The sequence below is a fragment of the Mustelus asterias genome, chromosome 5 (assembly GCF_964213995.1).
Source record: "Mustelus asterias chromosome 5, sMusAst1.hap1.1, whole genome shotgun sequence".
NCBI classification, from domain to species: Eukaryota; Metazoa; Chordata; class Chondrichthyes; order Carcharhiniformes; family Triakidae; genus Mustelus; species Mustelus asterias.
The window spans coordinates 112,840,225-112,860,216 of record NC_135805.1 but is presented as its reverse complement, the minus strand read 5'-3'; positions in this window follow the sequence as shown (position 1 = coordinate 112,860,216).

Below are 19,992 nucleotides of genomic sequence, written 5' to 3'. Positions count from 1 at the left end.
GCTGTAATTTTCTATGGTTCTATCAGGATTGTTCATATTTGTTGTCCTGTGGAGAAATTTCAGAGGCTGGATTTTTAAAAAGGTCAGGTTCCTGATCGGTGATGGCAGGTGTAATCCAAGCCATTTGGAATGAGGGTTACTTAGATTCAACTGCCCACCAGGAAGTGGCGGGAAGCCAACTGAGGCCAAGTATATTTAATGAAGGGGTCTATAAAGGGCAACATGTCCTCAGTGTGGGTGGGGGAGGGTGGGAGGGAGATCCCCAGTGGTTCACACAAAGGAATCCCGACATGCCACCCCGGATGCTGGCTGTCCCTGAAAGACAGTAAGAAGTTTAACAACACCAGGTTAAAGTCCAACAGGTTTCAGTGTTGTTAAACTTCTTACTGTGTTTACCCCAGTCCAATGCCGGCATCTCCACATCATGTTCTTGAAAGAGTCAGGATCATAGCCAGGCAGTTATGGCTTTTAAAAAGAAATATATGCCACTCCAATTGTCCCTTCTGATCGACATGTTCACAATGGCAGCTGCCAGCTCAGCCAGTGCAGCTGTCGATCTCGAGTGTTGGAAGCCCTGCATTGGCCCTGATTGGATGGTGAGTCCCATAACCAGGCCTTCGATTGACTGGAGCATTAAAAATTCTGGTGGACATGAATGGTCAGGACCCAGAACTAATGCCCATGTCCTGAGCCCTGATTAAAGATCCAGTCCCAGAAATCTACGTCCTCATCTGGCCATCCAGCGATCACGCTATTTTTGATTTTAAAAAAATAATGTATTCCTTTGTGGGAGGTGGCACTGCTGCTGAGGCTGGCAGTGCTAGTTGTTTTTGAGAAAGAAGGTGGTAGTGAGCCACCTTCCCAAAGCGCTGCAGTCCATGCGGTGAATGTGCTGTCACAGTGCTGTTAGGAAGGAAGTTCAGGATTTTGACCAAGTGACAATGAAGCTCCAACGATATACTTCCAAATCAGGATGGTGAATGATTTGGAACATATAGGTAATGGTATCCCTTTATGTTTACTGTCCTTGCCTTCCTAGGCATTGAGGTTGCAGGTTTTGAAGGTGTTGTTGAAGAATATTGTTTAAAAAGAATCATTCATTTCACAGCTGATTGCAGCATATCACTCACTCAATGTACAGAATAGACTTCCTGGCAAGAAAATGAAAGCAATGACTTTGAAATCATTTCGCTGTTAAATGCCATGCTTGTAGGTTCTAGTTTGTGAGTTGAGATTATATGTGTGTCTTTCATAGTTGGCCCCCAGTAAATACTATTCTGCCTCACAGCGCCAGGGACCTGGATTCAATTCCTGGCTTGGGTCACTGTGGGGAGTCTGCACATTCTCCCCGTGTCTGCGTGGATTTCCTCGGGATGCTCCGGTTCTCTCCAGCAGTCCAAAAAAGAAGACATGCTAGCTGGGTGCATTAGCTGTGCTAAATTCTCCCTCAATGTACCCGAACAGGCGTCAGAGTTACATTGCAGTAACTTCATTGCAGTGTTAATGTAAGCCTACTTGTGACTAATAAATATACTTTAAAAAAAACCTTTTTCTTCATTAGGTCTCCACATTCCATTGGTGTTCTCCATTCTAATAAATCCCACGAGAGACATTCACTCTCTGTTAGCATTTATCCTGTGAAGCAACATGATAGTTATTGCCTTTATGTCCGTGTAAGCAGAGGTAGCACGAAGGGAAATTCATTTAATTTCTTTGTTCCCTTGTGATATTGTTGTTTCTTCTCAAAAGACGCAGGGAATAAAATTACACATGATATACTATATTTATTCAGCTGAAAATGTGTTTGTCTATCATTGTTTCATGGCTATTGAATTTAAATATGAGGCAAGAGTTATTTGCCTTTATTTGTCTTCAGACTTATTTAGGAGTGAATTATTTATGTGGCGTGATTCCCTGTATTTTTCTATTGTAGGTTGAACAGTGAATGCTCCTGTTATTATATAATTGGACAATTATGAACAACTTTTTGTAACTTTTTCCATGTTGGAATGGTGATTGTTATGGAGTCTCATGCTCAGTCAGTTTTTTATTAGCTCTATGGCCACACTTGATCATTTAAAATCCCAACTGATTTTCTCTTGCCATTTTCTTTCCTTTCATTCTGTTCAGATGGCATTGAATCTATGTTGGTCTGTGCTACATGACTAGTAGTGCCTTTTGAATAATAGCAGCAATACTATGGTGGGGCTTAATGAGGTAAAAGTGGAACTCCCACCCCCTCAGAGACAGGATGTTCCACATTTAAGAGCTACCAGCCAATTTGAGTGGCGACAGCTCTGTCATCCCAGAAGCACCAAAATGCTGTAGTGGCCACACATGGGACTGCAAGAAGTCCCAAGAAGAACTGAACATATCTTCTGGACTTAAGACAAGTCTCAACATGTTTCTGTGATCCCATTGAGGGGGGAGGGTCATGGGAGTTGAGCTTTAGAGACCGATGGGAGAGGCACAAAAAGGGGAGTTACTATCTTATTGGAAGTGCACATGGTGGGCACAGAAGACTGCCCCAAAAAAGGACTCTCTCTTAATCCCCTCCTTTAGCCCATGCAGTGAAACTTGTTAGATTGATCACTTACCCCAGCCACAGGCATTATGGCATTAGAGATGGTGGGATGAGGTCCTTAAGTGACTACTAATTGATTATTTAAGGGAATATATCCAAGGGTGAGCATTTTGGAAGATGCCTTACCTGCCCCATGTAATATAGGGGAAGGTCAAGGGTGGGTGGGAAGGCCATGAGCTGGCCACCTGACTCATTTTACATTCCCTCCTACCTTTAAGAATCATTGAGTCTCTACAGTGCAGAAGGAGGCTACTCAGCCCATCGAGCCTGCACCGACAACAATCCCACCCAGGTCCTATCTTGGTAACTCCCCTGTAGTCCCTCTGACACTAAGGGGCAATTTAGCATGGACAATCAACCTAACCTGCACATCTTTGGACTGTGAGAGGAAACCCACCCAGACACGGAGAGAACGTGCAGACTCCACACACAGAGTCATCCGATGCCGGAATCGAACCTGGGCCCCTGGTGCTGTGAGGCAACAGTGCTAACCACTGTGCCGATGTGCTGCCACAAATAAAAGCTTTCAATAAGCAAAAACCCGCCTTGGTTAAAGTTCATCAGCTTACACCTTGCATCTTCTTAGGACTGTGATAAGATCACTGCCCCGACACCTCCCCGAACTCATTATCCTGAAAACCCAAAAGTCTACTCTCTTCTACAGTTCCAGAATGGAATCCTACTGGTTCTGCAACTGTCAATGAAACTACTTGCAGAAAATTGGTACCAAATGTGCGCCAGGAAAGAAGGCAGATCAATTTAGGGTAAAGGAAATAGGTGAAAGAAAAATATGCATTTATATAGTGACTGGTGTCATCAGAGTGTCCCAAATTTGGAGCCAATTAATAACAAAATGTTATATTTATAGAGAAATGTTCACAAAATGAATTGCACCAAGGAGCTCCACAGAAACATTATTAAGCGAAAGAGATACCAAGCCACCTAGGCAGCAACAGGGGAGGAAGCCAAAAGCATTGTCAAAGATAAGGAGCATCTTAAAGGAAGTAAGAGAGCAGAGTGTCAGTGAGATTTTGATAGAGAACTCCAAAGCTAAGGGCCCTGGCAGCTGAAGGCCATCGATCATGGAGGAAGTAAAATTGGCGAGAGGCTAGAATTAGATGAGTGAGAATATCCCAGACCAGACCATTGTGGAGCTTGAAGAGATTTGAAAATTGGAAGGGAACAGTCTGTGGGGAAAAATAGGGCAAGAATTTTAATGTTGCTTGAATCGAAGCCAGGACCTGCATAATAGGTGAACGGAACTTGGACACGGGCAGTAGGATTTTAACTAACCTCAAGTTTATAGAGAATAGAATTTGAAAGGTCAGCCAGGAGAGCATTGGAATAGTCAAATCTAGACGTAAGAAAAGCATAACTGAGGAGCAGATAAACTGAGACTGGGATGGAGTTGAACAACTTTATGAAGGCAGAAATAGATGCAGACATATGGTTGGAAACTCATCTCAAGGTCAAATATGCCACCAAAGTTGCGAAAGTTTGGTTTAGACTCAGACAGTTGTCCGAGAGATGTATGGAGTTGGTAGCAAGGAAGCAGCCTTTGCAGTATCCAGTGTCTTTAGCCACTTCTTGATATTATGTGGAGTAAATCAAATTGGCTGACGAATGATAGCTGTAATGTTGAGGACGTCAGGAGGCGACTGAGATGGATCACCCACTTGATGCTTCTGGCTGAAGGTGGTTGAAAACACCGATGTGCTGGGATAGATCCTGAGGGATGGCACGTTGAGTGGGCGGTGCGGTATCACAGTGGTTAGCACTGCTGCCTCTCAGCGCCAAGGACCCAGGTTCAATTGCAAAGGTAAATCACAGAAAATATAAATTATGAAAAGGCGAGAGAGGTGGAATATCTGTGAAACCTAAAGTCAGGTGGAACTTTCAGTTATCACATTGAAATTATAAACTTATGGCAGCATGGGAATTATCTAGTGCCCTGCCTCCTCCTGCAGTGTATCCAGCGAATAAATGAGCGCACTAAACTAGGACAATCCCAGGTCTGATTCATGCTCTATACCGAGTTAGCTAGCTTCATGATAGATGGCTGTGTGGAACTTACATTTTTCTCCCCGTGTCTGCATGGGTTTCCTCCAGATGCTCCAGTTTCCTCCCACAGTCCAGAGATGTGCAGTTAGATTGGCCATTTTAAATTGTCCCTTGGTATCCAAGATGTACTCCAGTGAAGGGGGGGGTGCGGGGGGGGGCTGTAAAATTCAGCCCTCAGTTTTCATTCAATAACAATATCAAACATAAAGTCAGTTCATCAGATTTTGGAGAGAAAGCTAAGCAACTAATCAAAACATCACCTATTTAGCTAATAAACAATTCCTGAGATCAAAATGGCACCTTGTTGCCATCTATCATGAAGCTAGCTAACTCGGTATAGAGCATGAATCAGACCTGGGATTGTCCTAGTTTAGTGCGCTCATTTATTCGCTGGATACACTGCAGGAGGAGGCAGGGCACTAGATAATTCCCATGCTGCCATAAGATTATAATTTCAATGTGATAACTGAAAGTTCTACCTGACTTTAGGCTTCATAGATATTCCACCTCTCTCTCCTTTTCATAATTTATATTTTCTGTGATTTACCTTTGGAATGTAAGGGAATGGAATTGAGCACCTGGGTTGTTCGTTTTGGGAATGTGTACAGTCAAGAATAGGAATGTCTTATTAATTCAGCTTGTTTCTGTGTGTTATTTACAGATTCCTAAATTGTTATGTTAATACTCTCGTATTCCTTGTGCTTCTATTGCGAGCTGCATTCCATTTGTCCTCACAAATGATTGTTTTAGGACTCAGTCAAGCTGGATACAAGCTTAAATATTTTATCAGCTTCTTGGAAAGCTGAAGGAAACAACCATCTTCTTAATGAAAAAGGATTTTGCTTTTTTAAAAAAAGCACATTTTTAAACTGAATCTTTAGTAAATATATTTACCTGATGGAATTAAGAATGAAAGAAAACTGGATTTGCCAGACTTGTCTTTGATTTATTTCATTATAAGGTGTCATTTCTGTCATTAAGAGGACATTGTTGGTTCTTAAGACATAGCTCCAAGACCTAAACAGTTACACGACATCTCACTTAGCTTCTTTAACCTGTTTATGTTCCTGTGGTGATCAGGAAACAATCCATTGGCATTGCAGCATGGTGGCACACTGCTGCCTCACAGCGCCGAGGACCCGGGTTCAATTCCCGGCTTGGGTCACTGTGCGGAGTCTGCACGTTCTCCCCCTGTCTGCATGGGTTTCCTCCCACGGTCCGAAAGACATGCTGGTTAGGTGTTTCGGCCATGCTAAATTCTCCCTCAGTGTACCCGAACAGATGCCGGAGTGTGGCGACTAGGGGATTTTCACAGTAACTTCATTGCAGTGTTAACAGAAACCTACTTGTGACAGTAATAAATAAACTTTAAACTTGAGTAGAACATGGAAATGTATGGTAGATGAAGCTGTATTATTGAAAAACTTCAGTAGTTGGATCCCAGAAATTATTGTCTCTAAGACCAGCCCCCTTTCATACCAAGTAGACATGGAGGGACGGATCGTTTGTGAACGCTTGGACCACTTGAGGAGTAGAGCGATGCTCCAGCAATGAGTGTTGCCATCAAGAAATGTTACCAAACTGGTAAGCGCCAAAGTACCTGATCGACCTGTTATAGACATAACTGACGTCTCCATGGAAGCAAATAGTTGTGAACTGCCTTTGCCAAATCAGTGCCCATTATTACAGTTCCTGTTAATGTTGACCCTTTGGAAGCATCTCAAACTGTAGAATTATGCCAGAAACTATGCCAGAAACACAATACCTCCTCAAAAAAGACTTGATTTATAATTATTGAACTAATGTGTATAGTGTGTATTTAGAATTTAAGACGAAGTACAACTGTAATTATGTCTCCGATTTTGATAGTGTTTTCTAGTCACCTGTTTAAAGTGATTTGGTAAATAAGGATTGTAGGAAGGAGTTAAAGGGCAAGGATGTGGTGATCGTCACTTTAAGACCAGCCTTACTGAGTAAAGGGCGGGTGATCTAAAAACCAATCAACACTGAGTGTGGGGAACCTCACGAAGGGGAGGTGTTTTCCTAATTCGAGTCTACTATCAACTTACTCAAAACGTAGCAAATGAAGCAACCTTGTAAATATGTTTGTTCAGCTTAAAAAGCCTTGTGGAGTACATCTTCACAGCTCCAACAGTTTAATGAGCCTATGTTCTTAACAGTTTTCTCCCCAATGTGGAGTGAAAGCTGACTGAGGTGGAAATTCTCAATTTCTTAAACCGCTTTGAAGATTTATCATACAAATAGCTGAACTGAGGTTTTCTGCATACGTCTTGGGGAGAAGGAATTTGATTTTCAATCCCTGCCTCTGTTGTGCCAAATGGTTGTTACTTTCCAATTAGCATGGAGAAGCAATCATGTTCCATATTTCTAGTCATACCTTACCAATCCTTTCACTTGCCTGTCCAAAATACAACATCACCAGAACTTAATCCTATCTCTAGTATTAATGATTGAATTCTACGTGATGTGGAGATGCCGGCGTTGGACTGAGGTGGGTACAGTAAGAAGTCTCATAACACCAGGTTAAAGTCCAACAGGTTTATTTGGTATCACGAGCTTTCGGAGCGCTGCTCCTTCATCAGGTGAGTGGACCCTCCACTCGCCTGATGAAGGACCAGCAATCCGAATGCTCGTGATACCAAATAAACCTGTTGGAGTTTAACCTGCTGTTGTGAGACTTCTTACTGAATTCTATGTGGAATAGTTAAGTGGTGTGCTGAACTGATGCTTCTGTTTTCCTTAGGACAATGTTTGCAGGGATGGTATGGAGGGGAGTGCAGGCAGGGGGTGTAAAGGATGGAAGCAGTTGCCTGGGACCAGATTATTTATATTGCTGCTTCTTGTCCACCAGCATGATAAACATGCTACTGCAAACTTGATATGCTCTCTGCAAAACATTCTTTGATCACATTATTTATGATCCTGAGGTTATCAGTCGAAACTCCCATTCTCTCCTAGAATCCAAAATAGACATCCTCTCTTGTGGTACTCATGTAATTTTCAGAGGTTAGACCTTCCATAGAGATGTAAAGTCAGTGCTCCAGCATGGAGTAGGAACTCGAGTATGTAGTTGCAGACGTATGGCCTGAGAATGCCCAGAGCAATGGCTGTTATCAGATTAAATTTTGAAGAAAGATGTGCTCCTAACTTATTAAATATTGATTAGGGAAGTATCATGCCTCATTTCAGTATGAATCTCCTTTCCCTTTCCAGCTTTCAGACTCAGTTTTGCTAATTCCCAAGGAAGAAAACTAACCTCAGTTGCTAGCTGATTATAAAATGATTTTGATTTCTTATTGTATTATTTATAACGTTACCCATAGTTCTAGTTAGGGGGTTGGAACATCTCACACCATCCTTTGACAGCATAATGCCAGGTACATGTGGTGCATAAGTGACTCAACTAGCAGTCCTTAAAGGGAATACTGAAGGTCACTCCATAAATAGGTAACTTTCTGGATTTTTCCAGGCTCACCTGGCTTTGAGGGTGGGGAGAATCATGAACTCTAGTCCCACAAAAGAGTTTTACATCTGCTGATTTGTCTGTGGCACCCCTGATCTCCCCTTGCACACCGCCCCCCCCCCCACCCCCCAATTTATGTCATTGTAGACCAAATTTCTAATCTCCCAGACAGAAGCCACGGGATTGGAGTACAAGCTCAAAGTTCACTGTTTGATGTGAAATGGCAACATGGCCTTGGGGCCCCGCACTACGAATATCAAGTGAGCAGTGTGTTTGATTCAATATCAAATAGAGTTTTTTACTTAAACTTTGACCATGTCTTCCTAGTTTTTGAATCCAAGTATGTTTATTTATATCCATGTCCTCCTGGTCTCCTCATCTTTTTAAAAATTCTTTCATGGGGTGTGGGCATCACTGGCTGAACCAGCATTTATTGCCCCTTGTGAGGGCATTTAAGATTGCTGTGGATCTGAAGTCACATGTAGGTCAGACTAGATTTCCTCCCTAAAGTGAACCAGACTAAACTGACAATGGTATTATTACTTTTAATAATTTGAACCCAGATCTCTAGTTCATTATCCTAAATCTCTGAGTTATTACCCAATGACAACACTATGCTAGTTCCTCCCTTGACAACCGGTAACCATTTGATGGATCATATTATGCTTAGCTGTTAAGAAAGTTATCCTAATTGGAAGTCTGATCTATTTTTCAGAATTCCCAACAATGTTCCTAGATAAGACCACATATTTATTTTGGTAGCATATTCTATTTATTAAAAAGTCATATTTGTTGACTTTGTTATTCTTCAATGCTTCAATACACTGTTATAAGAGTTAGTATGTGGATATATGTTCTGATTGTGTGTTTGGGACTGAATTAATACAATAATGTCTCATCAAATAGTAGCTGGAATAAATTATCCTCCTTTTCTTTGAGTAAGTTTCATTTTATATTCTACACTTTTGCAAAGTTGACTTTTTCCAAAATAATTCTTGGGGAAAACAAACGCAGATGAATAGACCAAGAGGCAGAAATTGGGATAAGGCTGAATAGCTTCTCGATGGCTAGTGTAGACACAATGGAATGAGTGACCTGCTTCCATGCTGTAAATGTCGATGATTCAATGATTTCTTCAATTTCTGGATGTTCGCTTCCATGTTGGTAAAGTAGGATGAATAGATTGATGTGCCAATGTTCCCTCACTATGGTTTCAATCATCAGACATTAATATTATTAATTACTACCTGTAATCATTCTGCTATGTCTCCATCAACCAAGATGTGAAGATGCCTACATTGGATTGGTAAGAAGTCTCACAACACCAGGTTAAAATCCAACAGGTTTATTTGGAATCAACTCACCTGATGAAGGAGCAGTGCTCCGAAAGCTCGTGATTCCAAATAAACCTGTTGAACTTTAATCTGGTGTTGTGAGACATCTTACTGTGTCCATCAACCAATGATGTCTTTAAGAATTTTGAGTGTATTATTTTACAACATGAAGTTTTATGACAGTACGACTGTGTATGTACTCCACAAGTGTGGAAACCAGTCACTAGAGAAAAATAGTTCACTGACAAGGATACTCATTTGTCAGTTAATTGTGCGCACCATACAGCTCATGATTAGTGGTGATAGTTTTAGGGTACATCTGTGCATATGTTATTCTCATAGAAATCATAGAAACCCTACAGTACAGAAAGAGGCCATTCGGCCCATCGAGTCTGCACCGACCACAATCCCACCCAGGACCTACCCCCATATCCCTACATATTTTACCCGCTAATCCCTCCAACCTACGCATCTCAGGACACTAAGGGCAGTTTTTTTTAGCATGGCCAATCAACCTAACCCGCACATCTTTGGACTGTGGGAGGAAACTGGAGCACCCGGAGGAAACCCACGCAGACACGAGGAGAATGTGCAAACTCCACACAGACAGTGACCCAAGCCGGGAATCGAACCCAGGTCCCTGGAGCTGTGAAGCAGCAATGCTAACCACTGTGCTACCGTGCCACCCCTGTTGATAATGACCCTCTACCTGTTTCCATTAAGCAATCAAGCATTCCTTCTTGGAACATATTTCACCAACAGAAAGAGGAATAAAAAGAGAAGGCAAACGTAGTTCTCTAGAAAACACAAAGAAATAGATAGTAAATAGGAAGAAACCAAAAGAAAATTGGAAAAAAATGATTAATCCAACAAATAATAACTATAACTCAAGTCAAGTAATGTGGAGACATGTTGTAAACAATATGCTGTGCGCCAGAGTGATAAAATGCAAGTTAATGCACCAGTTACCATACATGGTTCCCAACCCTTACAGCAAAGATAATTAGCATAATATTTCCAGAGCCGTACACAGATAGCTGTTTTGGCTGTGGGCTCTGCTTTTATGCAAACAAGTGCAGTAATCATTGTGTATTACTAATATTCCATAAACAGAACTGAGATGAATGACTGGTTAATTTTTTTGGTGCTACTCATGATGAGAAAGGATAATAGGCAAAACTTGCTTTTCGCTGGTGAGGAATCGAAACTGGAGAGCAGCCAATGCATGCTGCCATTAATCTAAATAACAAATCAGACCCAAAGTCCAATCCGATTGTGGGCACTATGTTCTAATTCTTAGGCTGAATATATTATACTATTGCACCCTAGAGATTGTATCAATTTCCTCTCCGTGTCTCTCAGTTATCAAACTTCTTTTGATTTATTTCAGTCTGTTTGGCATCTGCGTGAGCTGGGGCAGATTGTTGTTAGTTTGAATGTATCATGTAACTGGAACAGAATATCATAAAGAAACATTGTCTTTTTCAATTGAGTTGTCAGCGAAAGCAAATTCACATCTCTGCTGTCAATCTTCCCTCATCACTCTCCTTTTCTCGTTACTAACTTTCAAAGCCTGCAATTCCCCACACCATGCAGGAGAAAAATAATTACAAATTATTTTTTTACCTTGGTTTATCTTTTATGTGTGTTCTTAAATCTGTGAAGACTTCATACAAAATCTCCTAATTCTCTTTGATCAATTACCAGCAATCATCCATCCAAAATTTTATAAATCTGAATCATTGGAATTTTTCCATATTTGCCATAATACAAGCTATGCCACAAGCAAATTATTCTCACTGGCAAAGAGTTTAAAGGGTTTTTCCTCACTTTCCTAACATGATGTGCTGAGTTTCTGCATCAAGACTGTGTGTCAAATGTATTATGAATAAATTGGCAATTCCTGACTTTTCTTCTTCATACTCCAACTTTGATTTTCCCCCATTTCTTTGCTCCTAGTAGGATCTCACTGGATAATTTCACTGTTGAAGTGGTGTGATAATGTATCTAAAATGCACTTTTCCAATATTCAACTGTTTTGCATATTCAGTGTTCCCCCTCATTGACCTGATCACCTTGTGTTTAATGATTCTAAATTGGTAATTCAGAGGTTAGGGGTTCGAATCCAATGGAAAATGGCTAACAGTTTTTTGAATTCCTACAAAGAACCATATCTATCAATGCCATGCTTTTCACTCTATTTGCAACATGGGGTGCAGGGGAAAGATTTGAAATCCTGCAATATAACATGAAGTATTTGATTATCTATTTGTTAGGAATGTATGAAACAAAATGAACTCCGAATATAATTTTGGCACACAAAAAACTACTTGACACATTCTGGCCACACATTAAAAGAAATGATTGGCATGGCTTCAAACGGTAATGGAAAAGTGCTACCCTTTTGACAGGTGCCAGTACACTTGTTGAGCATTAGAGAATGTGACTGGAATACCTGTAGCCATTATTTTCTTCAAGATTCTGTCCCATGGTATTATCTGAGGAGGAGCTTGTTTTTAAAAAAAATGGAAAAATGTTTAAATCACAGGATTTTTTAATACCAGTGTTAATACCAGATGATATTGTTGGAATGTGCAGCATCAGAATTGTATGCAGTGAGATGATGACTGATTTCTCCCATAGGTAAAAATGGTTGATGGAAATTTCCCCATTTTTAGTTTTAATTCCTTGTGTTTTGATGGGAAATGATTGACACTGACAAGGCTGGCATTTATTGCCTAGTTCTAGTTGCCTTCAAAGGTGGTGATAGATGTTCTGTTTAAACCCCTGCAGTCCTTGCAGTGGTGATAATGTCCTAATGGTGTTTGGCAGGGATTGTGATCAAGCAACAAAGAAGAAATGGTCTGACATGTCCAACTCACTGGTATGTCTTTATACACTTCCCAACTTGTGGAAAATATCATCACCACATCCATTACACACTTGCTGCAGTCAAACAGCAACATATCCTGAAACAAAATATATAAATTGTAAGTAGTTAAACCCAGTCCTGTCCTCCCACAGTCTTTCCATTCTCACATTTCAAAGAAAGTTCTTGAGTAGCAACTAGAGGGAGAAATGATCATGTTCCTTCTGTAATTTCAAATTGTTGTATTAGGGATTAGTTAAGCTAGTTACAAGTTTAAATACTGCACTTATTTCTTGGAGTACTAAAGGGAACAATGATGATACAAAAAGCAATTTACTTAAAATTGTGTTTGTCTTTAAATACATTTTCATAATTGGTGATGGAAAGAATATAGGAGAACTGCACTGATTAGAAATAATAACAGAATCTTGGAAATACGTAGCCGGGCTGGCAAGGATGTGGAGAGAGAAACCGATTTAACATTTCAAGTCTATGATCCTTCATCACAACAGAGAGCGGTTTGAAATGTGATTAGTTTTAGGCATGGGGAGGAAAGCAAAAAGAACCGAAGGGAAGAACAAGGATGGGATTGGAAACAAAGAACATTAAATGATCAAAGAGTCGATGGTGCAGGGCAAAATAGGACAAGTATAGAGTGCAGCAACAACCGATGTATTGCAAGGATGCATGAATCACAGAATTGAGAATAGTTGCCACCCAGAAGCAAAAAAGCAACAAAAAACAAGAGAAAAACTCAAACTAGTAAAGAATAAAAAGGAGTCAGAAGTTATGATTTAAATTTTTGAACTTGCTGTTGAGTCTAGAAGGTTGTAAAGCACCTAATCAAAAATTGAGGTGCTGTCCCTGAAGAATACCTTGAACTTCATTGGAATAATGCAGGAGGTTGAGGACAGAATGACCAAGGTGCAACACCTCCCCTAGACACACCTTTTGTTTCTTTACTTGCCATATAACCATTCTCCTTGGCCTTGCATAACAATCCCTTGACTATTTAATCTACTCCTGGCTTCCACACTATCCTAGTCTTCCAGTTCTGTTCTTTTTTTTCCCCCACCTTCCCTTGTCCTCTTTCCATTTGCTTAAAACCTATTACATCTTTACCTTTTCGTGGTTCTAATGAAGGGTCATGGATTTGAAATATAGGACTGAATTTTGCCACGGAGGTGAAGGAGGGCATGGAGACTGGGCGGCAGGAAAATTCAGAGAGTTGCATGTTGGGATGGCTCGCGGCCATAGGGGCCATTTTCAGAACATGCTTGCATTTCCCTGGCATCGGACTGACACCCAGCTGAGCCCACAGCTGGTAGCAACTTGAAAGCAGCTATCAGCTCCTCTTCTCACTAGTCCAAAGAATGAACCACAGTATGAAAAGCCTGCAGCCGCAGCCAAACCCATTCCTGTCGTGGGATTTTCCCTCCACATCAATTGCCCCAACAGCTTTGGGCCTTCTGTCATTTCACGTTTTCAGCATTGTTCCGAGATCACCTCCACTTTGTGCTCACCTTCCTGCCTCAGCAAACACCTCTCCTGGTGGGATTACTGGCCGACCAGTGCTACAGACCCTCCCATCTCAGAAACCCACCTGCTGGCTTTAATTGGTCAGCAAACATGGAGCTAGCCAATTTGAAGCCCATCTCAAATAAAGTTGCACCAGTGGATGCCTTGGTGACAAGTGTGGGTTCAGGACTTGCATAGGCTCCTGACACTGGGTTCCCAACTCCTCGGGAAAAGATCTTAATGCTTAACTGTTTCTCTCTTCACAGTTGCTGTCAGACCTGCTGAGTATCTCCAGCTTTGTCCTATTTTCTTTCTGTGGTGACCCACTGTAACTACGTATTATATGCCTGGACACACCCCTGCTGCGCCTGACCCGAGACTCCTCCCTTTCCACCTGATCGAGGTATAAAGGTAATGGTTCCTCCCCTCTGCCTCAGTCTGGACCAGGCTAGCTACAAGGGTGTGTTCCAGTTCTTTGTGATTAAAAGCCTGTTTTATTTCACACTCGCTATAGTCCTCGTGAATTGATGGTGCATCAATTTTAATCACAAAGAAAACAAAAATCATAGGATGGAACAAATTTTGAAGCCCGACAAATTAGACCTGGACCCTCAAGCTGTGGGAGCTTCCAACAGCTTCGATCACTGGCTGAAGTGCTTTGAAGCCTTCCTCGAAGCCTCCGCTGTCGTCCAATCCGAAACAGACGAGCTACACGTGCTCCACGCCCGGGTAAGCGATGTGGTATATTCCACCTTCCGCGACGCTGAGACGTACAGGGATGTGATAGAGCTCCTAAAGAGCCAGTATAGTAAACAGACGAATGAAGTCTACGTCAGGCACCTTCTGGCTACTCGAAGACAACGGCCGGGAGAATCGAGTGCCCAATTTCTCTGCGAACTACGGGTACTCGGCAGGGCCTGTAATTGCAAGGCTGTATCCGCCGCGCAGTATACGGAGGACTTAAACGGCGATGCCTATAACATAGGCACCGCGTCCAATTACATTCGGCAGCGACTGCTGGAGCAGGGTGGGCTGGACCTACTGAAAACGGTGGCGCTCGCAGTATCTTTAGAGGTGGCCTCCCGTAACCTCGAGGCTTACTCACCCGACCAAGCGGTTGCATCGTGGGCACCACGGCCGCTGCCACCCCAGTATCTAGGAGGGCCGCAGACTTACGGCACACCACGCCTTACCAACGACTCGACTGCTGCGGCTGTTGCAGGTCCGAAATGTTATTTTTGCAGCCTGGGGAAGCACCCCCGACAACAATGCCCGGCGAGGGAGGTGTTCTGTTCCGGGTGCGGGAAGAAGGGCCACCATGCCAAGGTCTGCAGGGCAAAGTCATCCTCGAAGCCCAACAGTGCCACGTGTGACCCGCGGGAGCCGCCATTTTGGACGCCATCGGCCGCGTGTGAGACAAGGGAGCTGCCATTTTGCACGCCGACAACTGCGGTCGACCACCCACTAGGATCAACGGCAGCGTCCATCCAGCTGGATCAATCTCGTCCTCATCAACTCGCCAGGTCTATGATGGACATTAAGGTAAACGGCCACGTAGGAAATTGTTTGTTCGACTGCGGGAGTACGGAGAGCTTTATCCACCCCGATATGGTGAGCCGCTACGCCCTTTCCGTGCAGCCAGTTAAACAAACAATTTCCTTAGCCTCAAAGTCCCGCTTGGTGGATGTCCTCGGGTGCTGCGTGGTGACCCTGATGGTTCGGGGCCTTGAGTACAAGAATTTCAGGCTCCTGGTGCTGCCACACCTCTGCGCTCCTGTACTCCTGGGGCTCAATTTCCTGACCCATCTCAGGGGTGTCACGTTGCAGTACAACGGGCCTCTTCCCCCCTCTCCGTCTGCAACTCGCAGTTCCTAGACTGCCCACCGCGCACCACCTGCAGCCTCTCGACCCTTGAAGTCACCCCTCCCTCGCTGTTCGAACACCTCACCCCCGAGTGTAAGCCCATTGCCACCAAGAGCAGACGGTACAGTGCGGGGAACAGGACCTTCATCAGGTCCGAGGTACAGCGGCTCCTGAAAGAGGGGATCATTGAGGCTAGTACTAGCCCCTGGAGAGCACAAGTGGTGGTGGTCAAAACTGGGGAGGAACACCGTATGGTCATCGATTATAGTCAGACCATTAACCGATACACGCAGCTGGATGCGTACCCCCTTCCTCGCATATCTGACATGCTCAATCAGATTGCGCAATACCGGGTATTCTCCACCATTTACCTTAAATCGGCTTACCACCAGCTCCCCATCCGCCCGGAGGACCGCCAATATACTGCCTTCAAGGTGGATGGCCGCCTCTATCACTTCCTTCGGGTCCCCTTCGGCGTCACCAACAGGGTCTCGGTTTTCCAGCATGAGATGGACCGAATGGTAGACCAGAACGGGCTGCGGGCCACCTTCCCGTACCTGGATGACATCACCATCTGCGGCCACGATCAGCCGGACCACAACGCAAACCTCAATAAATTCCTCCACACAGCCGCTCTCCTTAATCTGACCTACAATAAGGAGAAGTGCATTTTCCAAACACGCCACCTTGCCATCCTTGGGTATGTGGTGGAAAACGGGGTCATCGGTCCCGATCCTGACCGCATGCGTCCCCTCCTGGAACTCTCCCTTCCCCCCCAGCCTCAAAGCACTGAGGAAAAGCCTGGGCTTCTTCTCGTACTACACCCAGTGGGTCCCTAATAAAGCGGATAAGGCCCGTCCGCTCATTAAATCCACCTCTTTTCCCCTTTGACCACATCAAAGCGGACATCGCAAAGGCCATGATGCATGCCGTGGATGAGTCCATCCCATTTCAGGTGGAGAGCGATGCATCTGACTTCGCCCTGGCCGCCACCCTTAACCAGCCGGGCAGACCCGTGGCCTTCTTCTCACGAACCCTCCAAGGCTCGGAAATTGGACACTCCTCTGTCGAGAAGGAGGCTCAGGCCATCGTCGAAGCAGTGTGACACTGGTGCCACTACTTAGCTGGCAAATGGTTCACTTTGCTCACTGACCAACGTTCTGTGGCTTTTATGTTCAACAACGCGCAGAGGGGCAAGATTAAGAACGATAAGATACTGAGGTGGAGGATTGAGCTCTCCACCTACAATTATGATATCTTATACTGGCCCGGGAAGCTCAATGAGCCTCCAGACGCTCTGTCTCGCGGAACATGTGCCAGCGCACAAGTGAACCAGTTACAGACTCTCCACGATAACCTCTGTCACCCGGGAGTCACCAGGCTCTACCATTTTATTTATGCCCATAACCTGCCCTATTCCGTTGAAGACGTCAGGTCTATAACCAGACACTGCCAGGTCTGCGCTGAGTGTAAGCCGCACTTCTATCGGCCGGACAGGGCACACCTCATCAAAGCCACCCGCCCCTTTGAACGCCTCAGTATTGATTTCAAAGGGCCCCTCCCCTCTTCTGACCGCAACATCTATTTCCTCAACGTTATAGATGAGTACTCCTGATTCCCTTTTGCCATTCCCTGCCCGGATATGACTTCAGCCACGGTTGTCAGGGCCCTGCACAGCCTCTTCACCCTGTTCGGTTTCCCTAGCTACATCCATAGCGACCGGGGATCCTCCTTCATGAGTGATGAGCTGCGACAGTACCTGCTCTCTAAAGGCATAGCCTTGAGTAGGACTACCAGCTACAACCCCAGGGGTAACGGACAGGTAGAGAGGGAGAATGCGACAGTCTGGAAGGCCGTTTTACTAGCGCTGCCGTCTAAAGGTCTTCCAGTCACCCGCTGGCAAGAGGTCCTCCCTGACGCACTGCACTCAATTAGGTCACTCCTGTGTACGGCTACCAATGCCACCCATCATGAGCGGATGTTTGTTTTCCCCAGGAAGTCCTCCTCGGGGATCTCACTACCGTCGTGGCTGACGTACCCAGGCCCCGTTCTGCTCCGGAGGCATGTGCGGGGCCTCATAAGTTGGACCCTCTGGTCGAAAAGGTCCAGTTACTCCACGCCAACCCCCAATATGCCTATGTGGTGCACCCTGATGGGCGGGAGGACACAGTCTCTATCTGGGACCTGGCACCTGTGGGTGCCCCGGAGCCCACTATGACCCTCCACCCCACACCCCTAGACCCCACTATGACCCTCCACCCCACATCCCTAGACCCCTCTGTTGTTCAGATAGCACCAGGTCCGCTTACTTCTCTGTCCCCCGTGTGCAGCTCGCCTGAGCCCTCGGAGCCACCATGCAGTACCCGATAGGAAGGGACGACGGCGGACTCGAGCAGATTCACCCTGCCACCTGAAACAACACCACAACCGGTACTACGGCGGTCGCAGCGGCGGATCAAACCGCCCGACAGGTTGAACCTGTGAGGTGTCGACGTCTTGCTTCAACTGTGACTTTTGTATATATTCTGTGACTTTTGTATATATTCCGTGACTTTGGATATATTGTTCCACCCATCTCACCCCCGCCGGACTCTTTTTTTTAAACAGCGGGTGAATGTGGTGACCCACTGTAACTACGTATTATATGCCTGGACACACCCCTGCTGCGCCTGACCCGAGACTCTTCCCTTTCCACCTGATCGAGGTATAAAGGTAACGGTTCCTCCCCTCTGCCTCAGTCTGGACCAGGCTAGCTACAAGGGTGTGTTCCAGTTCTTTGTGATTAAAAGCCTGTTTTATTTCACAATCGCTATAGTCCTCGTGAATTGATGGTGCATCAATTTCTAATTTCTAGAATCTGCAGCCTTGCCTTTTGCATGTTTCCTCATAAAGTCTAATTTCTGTCATAAATACGGTTTCAGTTAGCTTCTTAAACTTGTTTCTGCCTCGATAATCGATTAACTTGAAACTCCCGGATACTTTTCTTCTCTATGTAGGATGGAAGCTGACTGAGGTAAAAAGAATCAATCTCTTCAACTGGTTTGAAGGATCGGAATAAACATGGGCTTGGCTGAGATTTTTTTCACATGTCCTGGAGAGATGGGAATTGTTTTTTTCAAATCCTTGCCTCTGTAGAATCAAATTATCAATATTTTTCTTGCAGCTAGCATGGAGATGTGATTAGCTGTTTAATAAAAGCATGAAAAAATAAGCTGAAGCAAAATCACTTTTCTGCTATAAATTATTAAATTTATTGCAGTGCAATTTGGCATTGCTATAAACCGATACTTAAACCAGGGTGACAAATCATGAAGATTCTTCCTGACTGGAACCTGAGGACTGCTTTTCCCATTTGAGATACACATTGGGGTTTGAGTTTGGGATCAGTATGGCTCCGATGGCTTAGTACTAAGCTGTATCTCTTGCTCGTACACTTACGCCACAAGCAGCTCAAAATAGTCTTGGTAAGGTGTTTTTTTGTGGGATCTTGCCTTGTGAACGAATGCTCTTTCAGCAGTTTTGAAAACCTGAATGGCACTTGAAAAGGAATTAGAAAACATTTGAAAAAAATGACTGTCCAAAAAGAAAATTGTCCCCACCCCTACCGTTGGCGTGGCACATTCTCCAGAACATCCTTTCCATAGATCAGCACATCATTATCTGCCCTCTATGCCTGAATCATCATTCCACCCCACCCCCGTAAGAAAGTCCATTCGTATCGCCGTGAGGGCAGACTGGCACAAAACCCGACTGGTCTCCCAACATGTGCACCTGAGACACACACCTCCCTGAGGAGCTCAGGTGAGTGCATCACTTGGGAAGAGGGGGTCATGCCAGACCAGTGTCACGGGGAAATCTAAGTGGGGGTTTCCTGGTGAACTGTTATGGGGCTACCTTTAGATCTTTGAGAAACTTACGTTGTTGGTGGGACAGGCTCCAGTGTTGTGTGATGGAGCTGTCCTTTTGAGATTTTTGAGTCTAAGCACTGGATGGTACGGCGGAGAAAGTTGTTGTTGCTGTTGACAGCTTCAACACTGCTTTTCCCGCCCGTTATCGGCCTTTGCTAAATTCGGGGAAAATTCCACCCCTGTTGTTTCAGGAAAGAATTGTGAAATAGGAGTTGAGTAGATGAGGAACATGAAGATAATGTAGGCATGGTTAGTGCTGACATGGTAGATTATACAATCACAATTTGTACTGTAGTTTTATGATTACACTTGGCAGTTTTGTACAATGTATATTCTTTGGAACTTTTGTGTTCATATAATATTTAATGCGA